Here is a 20,028-nt window from a genome sequence, read left to right as displayed (position 1 = left end):
TCTCCTATCCTGTGGTTAAAGAGGACCTTTCATCAAATTCATTTTAATGAACTAACACTCCTACCTAATAGTGCGGCATCCACTGATGTTCCCCCTTTCTTTTTTTTTCAAATCGACCCCCGAATTCAGTAATAAAAGCCCCGTTTCTTCTGCTGCCGCGTATGTCAATCAGACGGATTTTTGTATGGGGCGTTGCTAAAGATTTTTCTGTGATATTCTCCTTGGCTGAGAGCGAAGCCAATTGCAGCGCTCGTCTCTCAGCCAGGGAGAAGGAGCTAAACTATGGATTTACCAACACAAAATCTGTAGTCCTCGCAGGGTATATGGACTTTTTGACCAGTGCCAACAAAATCAAAGGGTGGTCTGACGGGTGCGCTATAAAAGACAGAGCCAAAAGGGAACTGTATCATTAGAATAGGTTCGCGAGAACTTTAGCTCCTTCTCTCTGGCTGAGAGAAGAGCTCTGCGATTGGCTGCGCTCTCAGCCAAGGAGAATATCACAGAAAAATCTTTAGCAACGTCCCATGCAAAAATCTGTCTGATTGACATACGCGGCAGCAGAAGAAACAGGGCTTTTATTACTGAATTCGGGGGTCAATTAAAAAAAAAAAAGAAAGGGGGAACATCAGTGGATGCGGCACTATTAGGTAGGAGTGTTAGTTCATTAAAATTAATTTGATGAAAGGTCCTCTTTAAGTGATAAGTTGTTAAAATCGGACAACCCTTTTAAGGCCCCCATCTACATTAGTGTCTTATTGACCAAACCTGCTGACAACAGTGGGTTTGACAGTCAATTTTAGAGGAAAGAATAATGAGGCAAACAGATTTTTTTTTTGCCAGATCCTTTTGTTCTCCAAGGAGATAAGCCAGTGCCAGAAGTATCTGGCAGCAAGTTTCTTCTCTCTCCCCATTGACAACTTATTTGGACTAACTGAACGATTATATGTATGAGGGAGTCAGGAGAGATAGACAAACAAGGTTTTTTGTTTTGTGCATAGAGAAAGTCCTAATAACAGCGTATAATAACAGTCCATGTTTGGGAGGGGGGGTAGGAAAGGAATAGGGTAAGAACATAATAAATTAAAGTCCTAAAGTACTTGAAGCTCCTTTAAGATAGGTTAAATACAGTCAGAATTATTTTTAATAAAGTAAAACTTGTTTTTCAGGTGGATGCAGGCAGATTTTTTAAATAAAGTGATTTAGAAACTTGCTAGTTACACCATTTTTTACTAAATTAAAAGAAGTTGTGCGAAAGTACAGTGACTCGTTAAGCAGCAGTCTTAAGCCTCATGCACACGTCTGTGGAACACGGACCATGAGATACCGGCCTGGATTCCTGCTGAGTGCAGGAGCGCACGCCGTCATTGGTTGCTATGACGCCGTGCGCCCGCTAATGTACAGTAATACACTCGTATTATTTATCATAGCAACCAATGACGCCGTGCGCCCCTGCACTCAGCAGGAATCCAGGCCGGTATCTCACGGTCCGTTTTCCGCGGACGTGTGCATGAGGCTTTCATCAGCAGGATCAACTCAATCAGGCAGTATGTCTGATTTAATAGAGTTGATCCTGCTGATAGATGCTCTTTAAAAAGATTTCCCATTCGCATTCATGTATTAAACCTTTTCTGCCAAGTTTGTTGCTCTTAAACCCCTGGATATTTTCCTGCAAATCATGCTACAAGGTAGAAAGATTTCCCACTGCATTTGCAAGTTCTCAAATTAGATGTACATAACCTGCTTTAAGAATATGGAACAGACTTTTTCTATACATGTTTTTTTTCTAATGAAAACATCTTTCTAAATGAGACACTTGTGAATATTCGTGAACGTTCTACGGTAGATAATGCATACACTTTCAGAAGTATTCAATGCTCAGTCACAGGGAAACCTATGACTGCTACTCTATGAAGTCGATAGAGCATACACTGAGGATAGTTCTACGATTCTGATACTGGTGAAATGTTCCCATTGCTGAGTTTATGTTCCTGGGTTTATACTTTGTTCCATTGTGTTATGGAAATATAAAAGGATTGCCTATTGTACAACTTGCCTTTTGAACACTGCAACTGAGATGCAGAGGGAGATCTCTATGTTGTTGCAAAGCGTTTGCTTCTTTCATGAATTTGACTGCACAAATTGGAAAATACTCTTAAAAGATGTTTCTGATGTGAATTCTTTGCAAGGAAAAAAAAAGACCTAAAAGTGCATTGGTATGTCGAAGAAGACGATAAAAACTTTTATAAGCTTTCCAAGATATACATTTAAAATTAAAATAACACTATGAGGAACACAATATCCCAAAATATGAGCGCAACCAGACTGTCCAGTGGTACTGTCACTTTAGGTATTACATTCTACCCTGACATCTCCTTTCCCTAGGATAGTGCTGGTGGATGTTAGCCGTCATCATCGTGGTGACATACTAACCAGAATACTACTTGACTTCTGTGGCAACATGTGTTAAAGTCTATGATAAACGTAAGAGCAGTCTATAGAGTGTGCCGATGCAGTGGATGACCTCACAAACTGTACCAGTGTCAGCCAAATAGTCCATTAATAAAAACAGACACAGAAATGATGAAAGGGAGAAGTGGTTGTTTAGTTTAGTGGGTGGGGGTTAAAATTGTTACCTAGAAGACTGGACATTTGATTAATTATGCTAAATGTCAATAGTAATTAGTACAGGACTACTATACATTAGTATATACACCAACCCTGAAATTGTAATTGTTTCTTAAATAAATAAATAAAATATTTAGGTTAAACCTTAGAGAACTTTGCGAATTTTCCTTTTTTGCATGCTTGTTTTTTACTCCTTATTATCCCAGAGCCATAACTTTTTTATATTTCCGTTCATATAGCCTTATGAGGGATTGTTTTTTGCGGGACAAATTGTACTTTCTGATGGCACTATTTATTATTGCATATGATGTAGTGGGGAGCTGAATTTTTTTTTTCCAAAAGTGGAATTGGAAAAAAACAAACAATTCTGCTACAGTTTAAATTTTGACTGGTTACCTTCTACATTTCAGTATGATTACAACGATACCACGCTTGTATAGCTTTACTTGCAATTTGATACAGAAAAAAATAAAAACCTTGAAAAAAATATTTTCTTTCTTTTCATCGCCATACTCTGACCCTTTTCACTTTTTTGTAGCTGTGTATACAGAGCTGTATGAAGGCTCATACATTGAAGTGTGCCTGGCTTTTATTTATCACTTTTTATTAAAAAAAAATTGGGGAGGTGAAGTGACAAAAAATTACAAATTGGCCATTGTTTTAAATTTTTTCCATTTGCGGTATGGGATGAATGTTATAGTTTGATGCCTAGAATTTTTTTATTGTTTATTTTTGATATTGAGGAAAGGAATGTGATTTGAACTTTCTTTACTTTTTTTAATCCACCCAAATGTTCTGTTATGGGTATATCCATCACAGACCACACCATTAACTGTATTCCAATACAGTGCTGCCACCTGCTGGCCTGTATTGGAATATTCCAGTGATGGGTATCGAAGCCTGCTTGAGGCAGGCACCATCACCAGCACAGCGTCTGCACCTCTCAGATGCCGTGGTTACATTTTACCACGGCATCTGAGAGGATAAATGTATGCAATCAGCCTTATGGTTGATCTCATACATTGGCCCTGGGCCTCTACTGTCCGAAACAGAAGAAACCCGGCAGCTATAGCGTCCACTGCAAGCGTCAGCAGGTGCCATCTTTAAAGTGTTGCAAAGGGGTTAATTAAACCTTGGAATACCGAAATATATCACAATCTTCATCTTGATGACGTGTAGAAATGTTCATTTTCATTCCTTTCTTCTTTAGTTTTACAAACTGTAATCTATCAATATATCCTGTAGCTTTAATATAAGCTCAAAATCTATATACAAACACGACTACAGTATGTTCATTAATATACTGTTAGCATTGTGTACAACTACTGTAGTTAAACAAAGCATTTTTTTTTTAAAAGGAATCTATAATGGTTGATGCTAATTAGGCATGCAAAATTGTGTACCGATGATGCAAGTAGCATTATTTGACGTGAGCACTGCTTTAAATACTATGTATACCTTCTGGAGCATTTTTTATGATTTCATTTTACTCATTTTGGGCTAAAAATTATTTTTTCAATTGGCCTTTATTAAAAATATTGAGTCTTTCTGTCACAAAGGGTTAACTGTTTGTTTAGCTGTGTGAATGGTACTTTCACTACGTGCTGGTCATCTAATAACTCTTCTCTCTAAATTACTGAAAGATCTTAAGCACTTACTTAAAGGGGTTGTCTCACTTCAGCAAGTAACATTGATCATATAAAGTTAATACAAGGCACTTCCTAATGTATTGTGATTGTCCATATGGCCTCCTTTGCCAGATGGATTAATTTTTACATCACATTATACACTGCTCGTATCCAGGGTTTATGATCACCCTGCTTGCACACTATAGGTAAAGTTGCTGGTCTTTGTGGTGGCCAGAATCGAACCATGGGAGTGCACATAGACCAGCAGTTTTTCCTATAGTGTGCAAGCAAGGCCATCACTGCTGGATTGCAGGGTGGTCATAATCATCGAAACGATCAGTGTATAATGTGATGGGAAAAATAATCCAGCCAGCAAATGAGGCAATATGGACAATCACAATACATTAGGAAGTGCCTTGTATTAACTTTATCTATATGATAAATGTCACTTGCTGAAGTGAGACAACCCCTTTAAGCCACATTCTTATCAATAAGATAAAGATTGAGCATGCTTACAGTTAATAAAAACGTTACCTTTAGCATCAATCCTGGACTTATAAAACCGTCAAAAAACATCTTTGTAGCAAATGCAAATGAGGGCTTGCAAGTGCCCAGGGGCAGCGTTACACTCGTAGGTGCCCTGCTAGCTCAGCATTTTCTTTGCTTCTCACCCCTTCCTTCCCTAGCCGGCGCATGCGCAATAGTTACTGTAATGCCGTACAAGGAATGCGCCGGCCGACGGACTGAGTGTGCAGGCGCGGGATCTCGGCGAAACAACAAGTTAGCAGATAGGCGGTCAGAGGGAAAGGATGGGCGGGCGGAGGAAAGAAAGGGGCGTCGGGAAGCGAAGAAAAGGCTGAGCTAGCAGGGCACCTACGAGCGTAACGCCGCCCCTGGACACTTGCGAGCCCTCATTTGCATATGCTACAAAGATGTTTTTTGACGGTTTTATAAGTCCAGGATTGATGCTAAAGGTAGCGTTTTTATTAACTGTAAGCATGCTTGAAAACTATGGGAAGGGTTACAAACGTGAAATGCTGATGACAGACTCCCTTTAAGCATGCATGGGATAGGCATAAGGCCATCCTTCATATAAGATAGTGCCAGAGGCTATTCATATTAATCAATATAATGGGCAGACTAGATGGGCCAAATGGTTCTTATCTGCCGACACATTCTATGTTTCTATGTTTCTTCTGGTCCCTGCCGTGTGCCCTTACAGCAGTTTTCCACCACATCTGGGGTGTTTCTGTAAACTTCAGAAATCAGGGTAATAGATATTGAGTTTTGTTTGGCTGTTAACCCTTGATGTGTTACAGGAAAAAATTTATTAAAATGGAGAATCTTCCAAAAATGTAAAATGTAGAAATTTCATTTAAATTTCCCTTTAATTCTTGTGGAACACCTAAAGGGTCATCAAATTTTGTAAAATCAGTTTTGAATAACTTGACAGGTGTAGATTCTAAAATGGGGTCAGTTATGAATGGTTTCTACTATGTAAGCCTCACAAAGTGACTTCAGAACTGAACTGGTCCTTAAAGTGGGTTTTGGAAATTTTCTTAAAAGTTTTAAGAATTGCTTCTAAAATTCTAAGCCTTCTAACGTCCTAAAAACTAAAATGACATTTACAAAATGATGTCAACATAAAGTAGACATATGGGGAATGTTAAATAAATATTTTGTGAGGTATCAATTTCTGTTTTAAAAGCAGAGAAATTAACATTTTGAAAATTGCAAATTTTTCCCAATTTTTGGTAATTTTTTTATTTTTTCATAAATAAAGGTGAAATATATTGACTCAAATTTATGACTGTCATGAAGTACAATGTGTCACGAGAAAACAATCTCAGAATGGCTTGGATAAGTAAAAGTGTTCCGAAGTTATTACCACATAAAGTGACACATGTCAAATTTTTTAAAAAATGGCCCGGGCAGGAGTGCGAAAACTGGCCTGGGGTAGAAGGGGTTAAGAGTAAATTTAGTTATAAACACTGTAGGTGGGCACCTATTATTCTCTCCGTAACCAGTGAATGAACATTGGCTGGGAAGCACCTATGCATTCATCCATAGTTATGTAATGTATATGGAGGCAGTGCTTTCCATTCAATCTTCACACATTTGAACCTCTGTGATGTGGTAGTATTGATCGCTTTAATTTACACCAGTGAGCTTGTGGAGAGCATCCGCCATTTGACCCCTACATATGATTATTTCAATTGTACATAATTAGCGCCTCTCCATAAGGTTAGCAGTATCGTTAATATTGTTTTTGTTTCAACTCAGTTCTAATTCTATTGTGCACTTTGTGGATTTTGTCATTCCAATGTGTAGTGATGAGCAGCATAGGCAATATTCATTTTCGCATAATTTTTTGCATAATATTCGCAATAAATTCGCAAATTATAGAATTTGTGATCTCATCATTATTTTTGCTATTGCGTAAATCGGCACTACTGATGCGCATATTTTTTGCGCAATACATGCAACTTCCCATTTTATCAGGTCTGAGTAGATATTACTGATTGGTGCACTAAGTATTACTGTGACATCACAGCACTATGTCTGTAGCATGTATGTACGGACAGCAGAGAAACAGTAATTCCTATCACACTACCTAACACCCTGCACTGGAACCACCCTGCACAGCTACACTATATCAGGATATAACCTACACTGACTATCTCCCACTAACTATCTGTATTATATATATGAGCTAACTAACTAACTAACTAACTAACTATCTAATGTAATTGGATAAGGAATAGGATCCAGATGAAAGCACAGAGCACAGCAATGACACTGCTCTCTCTCTCAGAACTGCAAAAAACAGCAGAAAATGGGGAGTTTCTTATATAGTAAGGGGTAGGCAACTTTCCTATTGGTTGCTAGGGATGTTGCTAAGACATTGCAGCCTTCTCATTGGCCCTAAAGCAAGAAGGGAGGTTACTGATAAAAAAAAAATCTAGAATATTTGCGATTACCAATATATAGCACTATAATAAAATCTTTGTGAATTTTTGAAGTGCCGATATTCGCAATAAAAATTTGCAATTAGAATATTAGCGATCAACACTACTAATGTGTTTAGTGCAACCTGACCAGTACCTGAGGTCTGCTGTCAGTGGAAAAATGGATCAGGCGTGCTAGTTAGGCCTCATGCACACGACCGTTGTGTGCATCCGCGTCCGTTCCGTCATTTTTCACAGTTTAGCGGAGGTCCCATTCATTTCTATAGATCTGTGAAAAAAAACTGATAGTCCGTTTTTTCTCCGCGTCCGTGATTCCAGTCCGTCAAAAAAATATAAGCTGTCCTATTCTTGTCAGTGGAAAACAGAGGACGGACCCATTCAAGTCAATGGGTCCGTCAAAAAAAACGGATGCACAACTGGTATGTCATCCGTGTCCGTGTCCGTTTTTTTCTACAAGACCTTGGTGCAATAAAATTACACTTTTCATTAACCTTCCTTTTTTTTCCCCCCTGTCAGACAAAAAAAAAGGAAGACACAAGGAAACACAACTGAAGCAAAATCGGACACGGACCACTGAAGCCAAATCACTGACAGTGAAAAAACACTGTCGTGTGCATGAGGCCTAAGTCTCTAGTCTTGAGAGAATTTCTTGAAATTCGTTTCACGTCAGATTCTAGTCCTAATAAAGTGCACACACAAACAAAGTACGACGTTTCAGCTACACAGTAGCCTTTGTCAAGTATACAAAAGGTAAAAACTGGCAATGTTAAATACAAATATGTGACCACTCCCACCAGTGGTCACATATATGTATTTAACATTGGCAGTTTTTACCTTTTGTATACTTGACAAAGGCTACTGTGTAGCTGAAACGTCGTACTTTGTTTGTGTGTGCACTCAAGGCTTCCAATAAATGACGCACTGGATATGCTGCTGTGACTATCATCCTTCATTGCTGTTCCTGGACTGCTGTGGATCTGCGGTCCCATCGCGGCTGTTGCATTCCGGTTTTTGGTCTAAAGGTCCGGTTGTGCTGCTCTAATACCTATTATTTGAGAGACATATATGGGTGAACAGCATTTAAAAACACACTGCGCTGTCATTATTTTCTTTAATAAATAAAAATGTTTCAAAAAATATCTCCTTTTTAAGGCAAATGCCTTTTTCTCTGTATTCTGACCTGTAAAATGGTAATTGCCAATTTAAGTGATTTGTACGAAACAAAGAAAAATAGCATTCACTAGAATCTAAGGAGCACATTTATTAAGACCAGCGTTTTAGACGTAGGTCTTCTTAATAAGCCCCTGCGAGCACCGCTGCCTTCTCAAACAGCTGATCGACGGGGTATCTGCCTCCCACTGATCAGATACTGATGACCAGGGTGTAGCTAAAGGCTCATGGGCCCTGGTGCAAGAGTTCAGCTTTGGCCCCCATTCCCTCAAACCTTCGTGCTGCATGAGGCAAAAATTTTAACTGCACCCCCCCCCCCCCTCCTCCATACCAAATTCTTAACCTAACCCCTTCTGTCCAGCCAGAGGTGTAACTTGCATACACTTTCTATAATACCAGTGTCTTCTTATGTGGCACAAGGGTCTTTGGGCCCCTCAGGCTCCTGGGTCCGGTAGCGACTGCTACCTCTGCACCCCCTATAGCTACGCCCCTGCTGATGACCTATTAGAGGATAAGTCATCAGAAAAAAACACTTGGAAAGCCCATTTAAGGACAATCACCGTCCCTGTAAAAAACCAAAAATGAAAATTGTCAGTCCTTTATGGGTTAAAGGGAAACCAATGTTCCTCACGAACATTAGGCTAAGGCTACTTTCACACTGGCGTTTTGTCTTTCCGTTTGTGAGATCCGTTCAGGGCTCTCACAAGCGGTCCAAAACGGATCAGTTTTGCCCTAATGCATTCTGAATGGAAAAGGATCCGCTCAGAATGCATCAGTTTGCCTCCGATCAGTCTCCATTCCGCTCTGGAGGCGGACACCAAAAGGCTGTCTGCAGCATTTTTCTGTCCGCTTGACGAAACTGAGCCAAACGGATCCTTCCTGGCACACAATGTAAGTCAATAGGGATGGATCCGTTTTCTCTGACACAATCTGGCACAATAGAAACCGGATCAGTCTCCCATTGACTTTCAATGGAGTTCATGACGGATCTATCTTGGCAATGTTACAGATAATACAAATGGATCCATACATGACGGATGCATGCGGTTATATTATTGTAACGGATCCGTTTTTGCAGATCCATGACAGATCCGCATAAAAAGCGAGTGTGAAAGTAGCCTAAATTGCAATACCAAACGCAGAATACCATGAAATACCATAATTTTGCATTGCAAATGGTGAAATCTGTAAAAGCAATTCGCAGTCTCTTAAAATGTTGTCATCCTTGCTACTACTGGAAAATACAGCAAATTTGCCACGGGCAAATCCTCAGCAGCAAACATGCAGCATATATGTCCCATGTGGACATACCTTCAAGGTTTTAGAGAGGACTAGAAAAAGTCCTGACTCTAAATGGGTAGTTTATTCTTAAACTACCTACTGTATTCAGCTGAAGCAATTCTGCCAAGAGCAGAAGGTTAGTGATGTGAAAGATTGATCTCTAGTGGAGATGAACGAATCGCTCAAAATTTGATTCGGGTTTAATTTGGACAATTGGTCGACCAATTTGATTTAGGTCCGAATCGATTCTACCCCAATTGAAAGTGCTCCAATTGACCTGGATATTTTTGTATGACTCTGAAGTCTTCCTGGACTCACTCTCTAACTTTTTTCTTCTGAATTTATTTTTCTCTTTCTCTTTCACAAAATGTGTTCGAATCGAATGACCCAAAAATTCTGATTCAGATGCAACTCAAATTTTTACAAAATTTGTGTTGAATATTTGTTTAGAATTGATTTGCTCATCTCTAATCTCTAGTAATAGGAAGAATTTGCTGTAATTGTTGCTGCTAAAAGTCACACATCTAGGGATTAGGTTTCAGGGAGTGGGGGTTACTTTCATATAATTTTTATAATTGTTTTACAGAACATTACGTTATGTTTGCAATCTGAAATAATAAAGTTTGTAAATATAAAGAACTAGAAGAGACCGGGAACAGGTAAGCATTTATTCATAGCACTGTATAATTCAGGTTTTAGCGGGAACAAAGTAGCCACCAGTGAATTTCTTTCATCGACTAACAAAATAGTAGTCCTGCAGAGTAAAAATAAATTTGTGCCCCTTTAGCCCTGCACAGCCATTATTTTGTGAATTGGGGAAAGAAATTCACCAGTGGCCATCTTGTTATATCTTGCAACAGCTAAAACAGCCCCTCAGTGCAAGAAAGCTGCATAGAGTAACATAGATCAGAGCTCACTAGATTCCACTGAGGATGACATTGCCTCAAATCTGAAATTGTGATTAACTATGCTCAAGGTTTTGAGATAAGTTAGATGTTAAATGGGCTCTTTGGATGCTTTTCTTTAGGAATGTGAAATCTATTTGGTGTATAATAAATGTAATAATCATCTGGATCTGGTGAATTACTGCTTTTATAAGGAGGTGAGTAGAAGCCTGGACAGATGTGTGGCTGTGGATGCAGTCTTCTTGGATTTTGCAAAGGCATTTCATACTTGTCCTCATAGTCATTAAGGGGGTCATTTATCAAACAGAAATATGCCTAAATTAGGTGCATTTCTGCACAGATTGCAGTGCAAAGGTCCTTTGCGCCGCAATCTTTAACTTCTCGCCACTCATGCCAGGTTTTAAAAAGGGGGAGTAGGAAGGGAAGGGGACAAATTGGCAGGCCCGTCTCATTCATCATTTTCTATTCCTGGTTTAGGTGTACAATTGTCTAAATGTAAGACAGCTAGGAAACTGTGTTACATTTAGAAGCAGCAGTGGATCCGCAGAAGGTGAGTAGAGCAGCTCTTAATAACTCTGGCGGATCCACTGCCAGGTATAGGGGTTATTAAGACTGGCATTTAAAAATTCATGTTTTCAACATGTATTTGGGTTAAAAAAATCAGATGAGTCGAACTTGCTGGATGGATCAAACATGGCAGCTGGAATTTTGCCATAAGGGTGGAGTGTCGTTATTGGAATGAACGACACAAATCGCTCCACCAGCTCGACCCAAAATCATTGTAGCTAATTCGTACTTTTAGTCAGTATTGGGTCAGTGTTTTGCATCAGTATTTGGTTAGTATTTGTAAGCCAAAAGTAGGAGTGGTTATAAAACAAAGCTGAGAGGCAAATAATTTTTGTTTTGGACCCACTCTTGTTTTTGGCTTGACTGATTTACTGATCAAATACTGACAAAATACTGACTGTCTGAAAGAGGCTTTATGGATGCTCAAAAAACAGGATTGTTTTTTTGTTTGTTTTATGTTCTCCTGATGGATGAGAAGAAAGGAAACATAAACAGTGATGTTAACACAGCCTTACTGCCACTGCTGCCCCCCCCCCACCATCCCCACTCTGTCATGGGGCCACTATCACAGCTACTGCCACTGCTGCTGCCCCTCACCCTTCCACAATCTGTCATGGGGCCACCTTTGCCACAGTTACTGCCACAGCTACGGCCACTGTCCCCACTCTGTCATTGGGCCACTATTGTCATGGTTACTGCCACTACTGCTGCTGCCACCACCATCCCTGCTTTGTCATGGGGCCACTTCTTGAATCTTGGAGCACTACTAATACACAGCGTCTAGGCACTGGCTAATACACAGAATTTCTAGCTCACGTTTATAGTTCACAATAGGACAGAGATCTGGCTTCACACAGCCTCACTGTCTGTTATTACCCAAGCTCCAACCTTGCAGGTTAGCTTCTCCAGGTATAGCTTCTCAGACTGTCAGTCTGGGATGTGCTTTATTTCCTACTAACGATCCCAGCTGGACTACACCTGGGGATCCCTAAGGCTAGCTAGGGGAATGCATGCCCTGGAAGGGGGTGGACTGGGAGGTCCTACTACCAAGCTTACCTTCCCAGTCCAAATAAAATCCAACCCTTTGAACTTTAACAAAAATAGATCCAGCAACTAAGTTTGCTGAAGCCAGCACCATCTTTCTGAATTTTACTTACCTCACCCAGTTGAGATACCTAGGTGGGACATACACCCCTTCTACGACTTTACCGTACACCTCACCACACAGATTACACATGATTTTTGATTAATTATTTCAGAACAAATCAAATTTCTCTATAAACTTTGGCAAATTGTTTGAATCAAAGTTTTCCAAACTTCTCTCCTCTCTAGCTAGCAGGATACTGTCATATATGTATTAATACTGTATTAAACGAGGCATGGACTTGCGGGACAGGGATGTAATATTACCATGTTACAAAGCTTTGGTGCGGCCTCATCTGGAATATGTAGTTCAGTTCTGGAAACCGGTCCATAGATAAGATGGCCTAGAGCTGGAAAAGGTACAAGAACGTGTGGCTAATATAATAAAGGACATGGTGGTACTTGGTTATAAGGAGAGATTAATTGCTAGCAGTCTGCAGTAAGGGTACCGAGGGATGGCAACCAGTTAGGGGTGTGTCCCTGCACAGTCTGACAATGGCAGCCCTGACTGGATGGGAAGACTGTTGTAAACTCACCTTAGTGGCTTTCCTAACCACAAGTGAGTTGTGAGATGTTACTGATGAACCTATCTGCAATTATTCTTCTCAATTTTACCACTAGTAGACAACTTAATTAAAATGTACATAGACATTTTCTAGATCCACCTTTTGAGTGGCTAATTGGATCAGAGATGTCTCTCGATAGATGGATAATATAATTCTGTAATGATATGGCTCCCCCTTAAGGACTCTATTTCACCTTAAGGACTTGGCCATTTTTTGCAAATCTGACCAGTGTCACTCTAAGTGCTGATAACTTTAAAACACTTTGACTTATCCAGGCCATTCTGAGATTATCTGAGATTTTTGCATAAAAAAATACCTAATTTACCCAAAATTTTGAAAATTTGCAAATTTCAAAGTTTCAGTTTCTCTACTTCTTTAATACATAGTAATACCCCCAAAAATTGTGATGACTTTACATTCCCCATATGTCTACTTCATGTTTGAATTATTTTGGGAATGATATTTTATTTTTTGGGGATGTGACAAGGCTTAGAATTTTTAGGGACCACTACAGGTCTGAAGTCAATTTGCGAGGCTTACATAATAGAAACCGCCCAAAAATGACCCCATTCTATAAACTACACCCCTCAAGGTATTCAAAACTGATTTTACAAACTTCGTTAACCCTTTAGGTGTTGCACAAGAGTTATTGGCAAATGTAGATGAAATTTGAGAACTTAATTTTTTTGCCTAATTTTCCATTTTAACTCATTTTTTCCACTAACAAAGCAAGGGTTAACAGCCAAACAAGACTGTATCTTTATTCCCCTGACTCTGCCGTTTACAGAAACACCCCATATGTGGCCATAAACTACTGTACGGGCACACAGTAGGGCGTAGAGGGAAAGGTGCGCCGTATGGTTTTTGGAAGCCAGAATTTGCTGGACTGTTTTTTTGACACCATGTCCCATTTGAAGACCCCTGATGCACCCCTAGAGTAGAACTCCATAAAAGTGACCCCATCTAAGAAACTACACCCCTCAAGGTATTCAAAACTGATTTTACAAACTTTGTTAACCCTTTAGGTGTTGCACAAGATTTAATGGAAAATAGAGATACAATTTCAAAATTTCACTTTTTTGGCAGATTTTCCATTTTAATATTTTTTTTCCAGTTGCAAAGCAAGGGTTAACAGCCAAACAAAACTCATTATTTATGGCCCTGATTCTGTAGTTTACAGAAACACCCCATATGTGGTCGTAAACTGCTGTACGAGCACACGGCAGGGCGCAGAAGGAAAGGAATGCCATACGGTTTTTGGAAGGCAGATTTTGCTGGACTGTTTTTTTTTACACCATATCCCATTTGAAGCCCCCCTGATGCACCCCTAGAGTAGAAACTCCAAAAAAGTGACCCCATTTTAGAAAATACGGGATAGGGTGGCAGTTTTGTTGGTACTATTTTTTTTTTTGTTATTTACAACATTCATCTGACAGGTTAGATCATGTGGTAATTTTATAGAGCAGGTTGTCACGGATGCGGCGATACCTAATATGTATAATTTTATTTTATTTATGTAAGTTTTACATAATGATTTCATTTTTAAAACAAAAACATGTTTTAGTGTCTCCATAGTCTAAGAGCCATAGTTTGTTCAGTTTTTGGGCGATTATCTTAAGTAGGGTCTCATTTTTTGCGGTATGAGATGACAGTTTGATTGGCACTATTTTGGGGTGCATATGACTTTTTGATCGCTTGCTATTACACTTTTTGTGATGTAAGATGACAAAAAAATGGCTTCTTTTACACTGTTTTTATTTTTATTTTGTTACGGTGGTCATCTGAGGGGTTAGGTCATGTGATATTTTTATAGATCCGGTCGATACGGAGGCGGCGATACTTAATATGTATACTTTTTTTTTATTTATTTATTTAAGTTTTACACAATGATTTCATTTTTGAAACAAAAAAAATCATGTTTTAGTGTTTCCATAGTCTAAGAGCCATAGTTTTTTAGAGATTATCTTGGGTAGGGTATGATTTTTGCGGGATGAGATGACGGTTTGATTGGTAATATTTTGGTGTACATGCGACTTTTTTGATCACTTTTATTACCTTTTTTGGGAAGTAAGGTGGGCAAAATTTCAATTTCCTAATAGTTTTTTTTTTTTATGGTGTTCACCGTGCGGGGAAAGTAACATGACCGTTTTATAGATCAGGTCGTTACGGACGCGGCGATACCAAACATGTGTAGGGAATTTTATTTTTTTCATTTTTAATCAGTGATAAATGTGTTTTTTGATTTTTACTTTTTTTTCACTTTTTTTTTTACCCAGACCCACTTGGTTCTTGAAGATCCAGTGGGTCTGATGTCTGCATAATACAGTACAGTACACTATATAGTGTTTTGTACTGTATTTTACTTACACTTTGTCTGAACAGATCTATGCCTTTAGCACAGATCTGTTCAGCACCATGGACAGCAGGATGCCTGAGAAGGCGTCCTGTTGCCATGGGAACCTTCCCCATCTGCTCAGTTGTGGCCACAACTTCGCAGACGGGGAAGGGTAAGGAGGGGGGCTGTCTGGGGGCTCTCTCCCTCTCCCATCGGGGGGCTGCAAAGGCACAGCAGCCCCCCGATGGGAGAGGGAGGGAGCTCCCTGAGCTGTTAACCTTTTCCATACAGCGGTCCATACGGACTGCTGTATGGAAAGGGTTAAACGGCTGCCATCTGTACAGATGTGCTGACACTCAGGTATAACCACTGACCACCAACGAATTTTAAAGAGGAGGCCAGCGGGGGATCGTGATCCCGCCTGCCGCACTGCCCGCCTCCCGCAGGGATCAGAAACTGCAGAAAGCACAGCCAACCGCAGGTCTGAATTGACCTGCGGTTTGCGGCGATCGCCGATACGGAGGGGGGGTCACATTACCCCCCTGGCATTGTGACAGGATGCCGGCTGAATGATTTCAGCCGGCATCCTGTTCGGATTAACCCCCGCAGCTCCGCAATCTCGATTTAAACTTAGGACGTACCGGTACGGCCTGAGTCCTTAAGGATTCGGGAAATAGGGGGTACCGGTATGCCCTAAGTCCTTAAGGGGTTAAAAGATATTCTGAGAAAACAATGGATGTCTCAATAACATTCAAAAGCTTGATTACGTGATCGGTTGATCACCAGGTGGCTGCATGTAAAAAAAAATTGTCATGATGAGACAACCCCTTTACTGCCTTCAGGACTTGTGCCTTATATGTACGGCGCAAGCCAGGGTGTTAAAAATGGCCTCCGCTCAGGAGCTGAGCGGGCGCAACAGTGGCTGAATGCCTGATGTTTTGCACAGCAGAAACCCGTAGGCATTATCCATGATTGCCAATAAAGCTGATCAGTGAATTTAAAACCTCAGGTATAATGGAATTTTAGGACGGAATGCAAAATGGAAGCCTTTAAGAGGCTTTCTGTTTTTCTCCGTCCTAATAATTGTCTATAGGGACAAATAACGGATCTGTTTGGTCCTGTTATATGACTGAAAACATAGTCCTGCCTAAAACAGATGTAGAGAATGATGAATGAGATGGGCCTGATGGCCCCTTCCCTGACCGCACCACGCCGACAATTTTAGACCTGGCATAAAAGGATAGAAGTTGCAGATAGTGGCTCAACTAAGCATTGTGCTGCCATCTGCGCCTCAAATACGCCTAATATACAGTAGGTGTATTTCAGTATAACACATGACCCCCTAAAGGTACCAAATTAAGGATTCGTGCTGCACAAATTCATGACACTCCCATGTGCATGAGACCTGCCGTGAACTTTTGCAGAGATTAAAAAGTCCCCCTTATTATTCATGAATTATTGTCTGGGAAAAGTATAATCTGACAGTTTTAGTGTCACAGAAATACATAGAATTAAACATAACTTTGATATAATGGACAAAAACAGATTATAAAAAATTGCATTATCCAAATCTTTAAAGAAATTGTCTTTCTTCACATTATAATTCAAGATTTTTTTTCCCTTAGACAATTTAAATAGAGTTGTAAAAACAGCTCTAACAATATATTCAGAATGGCAATGTGGCAGATAATAATAATTAAAATACTATCCATAACTAAGAATTGCTGAATGATTTTTTTTCAAGTGAATTGGAATTTTCTTCAGTTATTATTAAAAGATGACAGCAATGAAAATGGGATACTCAAAGACAAAAGAAATTCTTATAATGAACAATACTTGATCAGAAAAATATTATTTTGCTCTTCGTTCCCTTCAGCAATGCATTAGCTTGCAAATAGAATTTCATACAGCATTTATTTTTTTAGAAACAAATCCACACTAGTACAAATGCTCCGATCTGCTCAATACTACATGTATAGGGGATTACTCTGACCACAGCCGGCATGATCATTAGGAAAAATCTGGGCAAATACCAAAGCCCTCTGGCTTGACTTGACTTGTCACTGACTTCTTACAATAAAACCCTAAAGACTTTGCCTTTTTCGTTCTGATATATAAATACCAAGAAATGCAAAAAAAAATATTGTTTACACAAACTTATTGCTAAAGACAAACTACATTGTAGCAAATTGGCAGAAATTGTGCCGCTGCTGATTAGAGTTGAGCGGACACCTGGATGTTTGGGTTTGACGGGTTCGGCCGAACTTCACAAAAAAGTTCGAGTTCGGGACCCGAACTTGACCCCGAACCTCATTGAAGTCAATGGGGACACGAACTTTTGAGCACTAAAATGGCTGTAAAAAAGTCATGGAAAGGGCTAGAGGGCGGCAAATGGCATCAACATGTGGTTAAGAGCATGGCAAGTGCTCTGCAAACAAAAGTGGATAGGGAAATGACTTAAAATAACATAAAATACGTAAAAATAAAAAATAATAATCTTGAGTTTGGAGGACGAGGTCCATATGGAGTAGGAGGTGGAGGAGGCGGTGGATGTGGCGGTGTAGGTGGAAGCGGAGGTGGAGGATGAGGAGATGGCCTACACTGCTTTTTGGTTTTATTTTTTATTGTTTAAATTAGGGTACACCCCAAAACATTTGGAAATATAACCTGTTATACCCCCCTCCAGGCGTGCTAAACAAACGTTCAGACAATACACTGGCTGCAGGGCAGGCCAGCACCTCTAAAGCGTAAAGGGCAAGCTCAGGCCATATGCCCAATTTGTAGACCCAGAAGTTGAAGGGGGCATACCCATCAGTCAGTACGTGTAGGCGTGAGTACACATACTGCTCCACAATGTCGCACGTCCCCGTGATGTCCGCGATCCAGTTGGATATCTGCTCTATCAACTTTTGATGTTCTTTTCTGCGCCTACCATGTTGATCATGGTTAGCGGCGAATCAGGGTTTCACGCCGAAGAGGGAGGTCAATGGCTGCAATGTGATCAAGCTGAAATGTGGGACAAGTTATTAAAGCAGAAGGATCGAATGAAAGGGCCAAAGACGAATTTTAGAAATTAAAGTCCCAGTTACCTATGCAGAGCAGGGGTTTTTCATCACCAAAAATGGGTAAATGTCACCCACCAATGGAGCAGATGATTTTTAAAAATTTCGGTCCCTGTCACCTATGCAGAGCAGGGGTTTATTCACGGTAAAAATGGTAAAATGTCACCCAAGAATGTAACAGAAAAATTAGTGAAACGTATTTACCTGTCTACTAGGTAGAGCATGGGTATATCACAGCCAAAAATTGTTGAATGTCACCCGACAATGTAACTGAAAAATTTGTGAAATTTATTAACCTGTCTACTAGGTAGAGCAGAGGTATATCACAGCCAAACATTGGTGAATGTCACCCAACTATGTAACTGAAAAGTTAGTGAAATTTATTAACCTGTCTACTAGGTAGAGCAGAGGTATATCACAGCCAAACATTGGTGAATGTCACCCAACTATGTAACTGAAAAGTTAGTGAAATTTATTAACCTGTCAACTAGGTAGAGCAGGGGTATATCACAGCCAAAAATTGTTGAATGGCACCCGAAAATGTAACAGACAAATTAGTGAAATTTGTTTACCTGTCTACTAGGTAGAGCAGAGGTATATCACAGCCAAACATTGGTGAATGTCACCCAACTATGTAACTGAAAAGTTAGTGAAATTTATTAACCTGTCTACTAGGTAGAGCAGAGGTATATCACAGCCAAACATTGGTGAATGTCACCCAACTATGTAACTGAAAAGTTAGTGAAATTTATTAACCTGTCAACTAGGTAGAGCAGGGGTATATCACAGCCAAAAATTGTTGAATGGCACCCGAAAATGTAACAGACAAATTAGTGAAATTTGTTTACCTGACTACTAGGTAGAGCAGGGGTATATCACAGCCAAAAATTTGTGAATTTCACCCGAAAATTTAATTAGTGAAATTGTTTACGTCTACTAGGTAGAGCAGGGGTATATCACAGCCAAAAATTGGTGAATTTCACCCGAAAATGTAACAGACAAATTAGTAAAATGACATAAAATAAAATCTTGATGTATGAGGTGGAGGTCCATATGTAGTAGGAGGTTGAGGAGGCGGTGGACGTAGCGGTGTAGGTGGAAGCGGCGGTGGAGGAGGACGAGGTAGCCAACACTGTTTTTTAGTTTAAAATGTATTTTATTTTATTTTTTTTTAAATTAGGGTACACCCCAAAAGAGTGGGAAATATCAAAAATACAACAATAAGCAATTGCGCTGTAGTATAACAATGGCTGGGTAAGGCATTTCTATTGCCTATTGTGCACAATGTATGGACAAGTCCTGTGAGATCCATGCCTGGTTCATTTTAATGAATGTGAGCTTGTCCACATTGGCTGTGGACAGACGGCTGCTCTTGTCTGTAATAACGCCCCCTGCCGTTCTAAACACACGTTCAGATAATACACTGGTTGCAGGGCAGGCCAGCACCTCCAAGGCATAAAGGGCAAGCTCAGGCCATGTACCCAATTTGGAGACCCAGAAGTTGAAGGGGGCAGACCCATCATTCAGTATGTGTAGGCGTGTGCACACATACTGCTCCACCATGTTGCTGAAATGCTGCCTCCTGCTAAGACGTTCCACATCAGCTGGAGGTGCTGGATGTTGTGGCGTGCTGACAAAGCTTTTCCACATTTCGGCCATGCTAACCCTGCCTTCTGAGGTGCTGGTGGTGCCCCAGCTGCGTTGGCAACCTCTTCCTCGTCCTCTGCCTTCGCCTTCTGCTTCCACTATGCCCCGCTGTCAGTTGGGAATGCCACCA

The sequence above is a fragment of the Bufo bufo genome, chromosome 5, assembly GCF_905171765.1.
Source record: "Bufo bufo chromosome 5, aBufBuf1.1, whole genome shotgun sequence".
Taxonomy (NCBI): domain Eukaryota; kingdom Metazoa; phylum Chordata; class Amphibia; order Anura; family Bufonidae; genus Bufo; species Bufo bufo.
Note: the sequence above shows the minus strand (reverse complement) of the source record.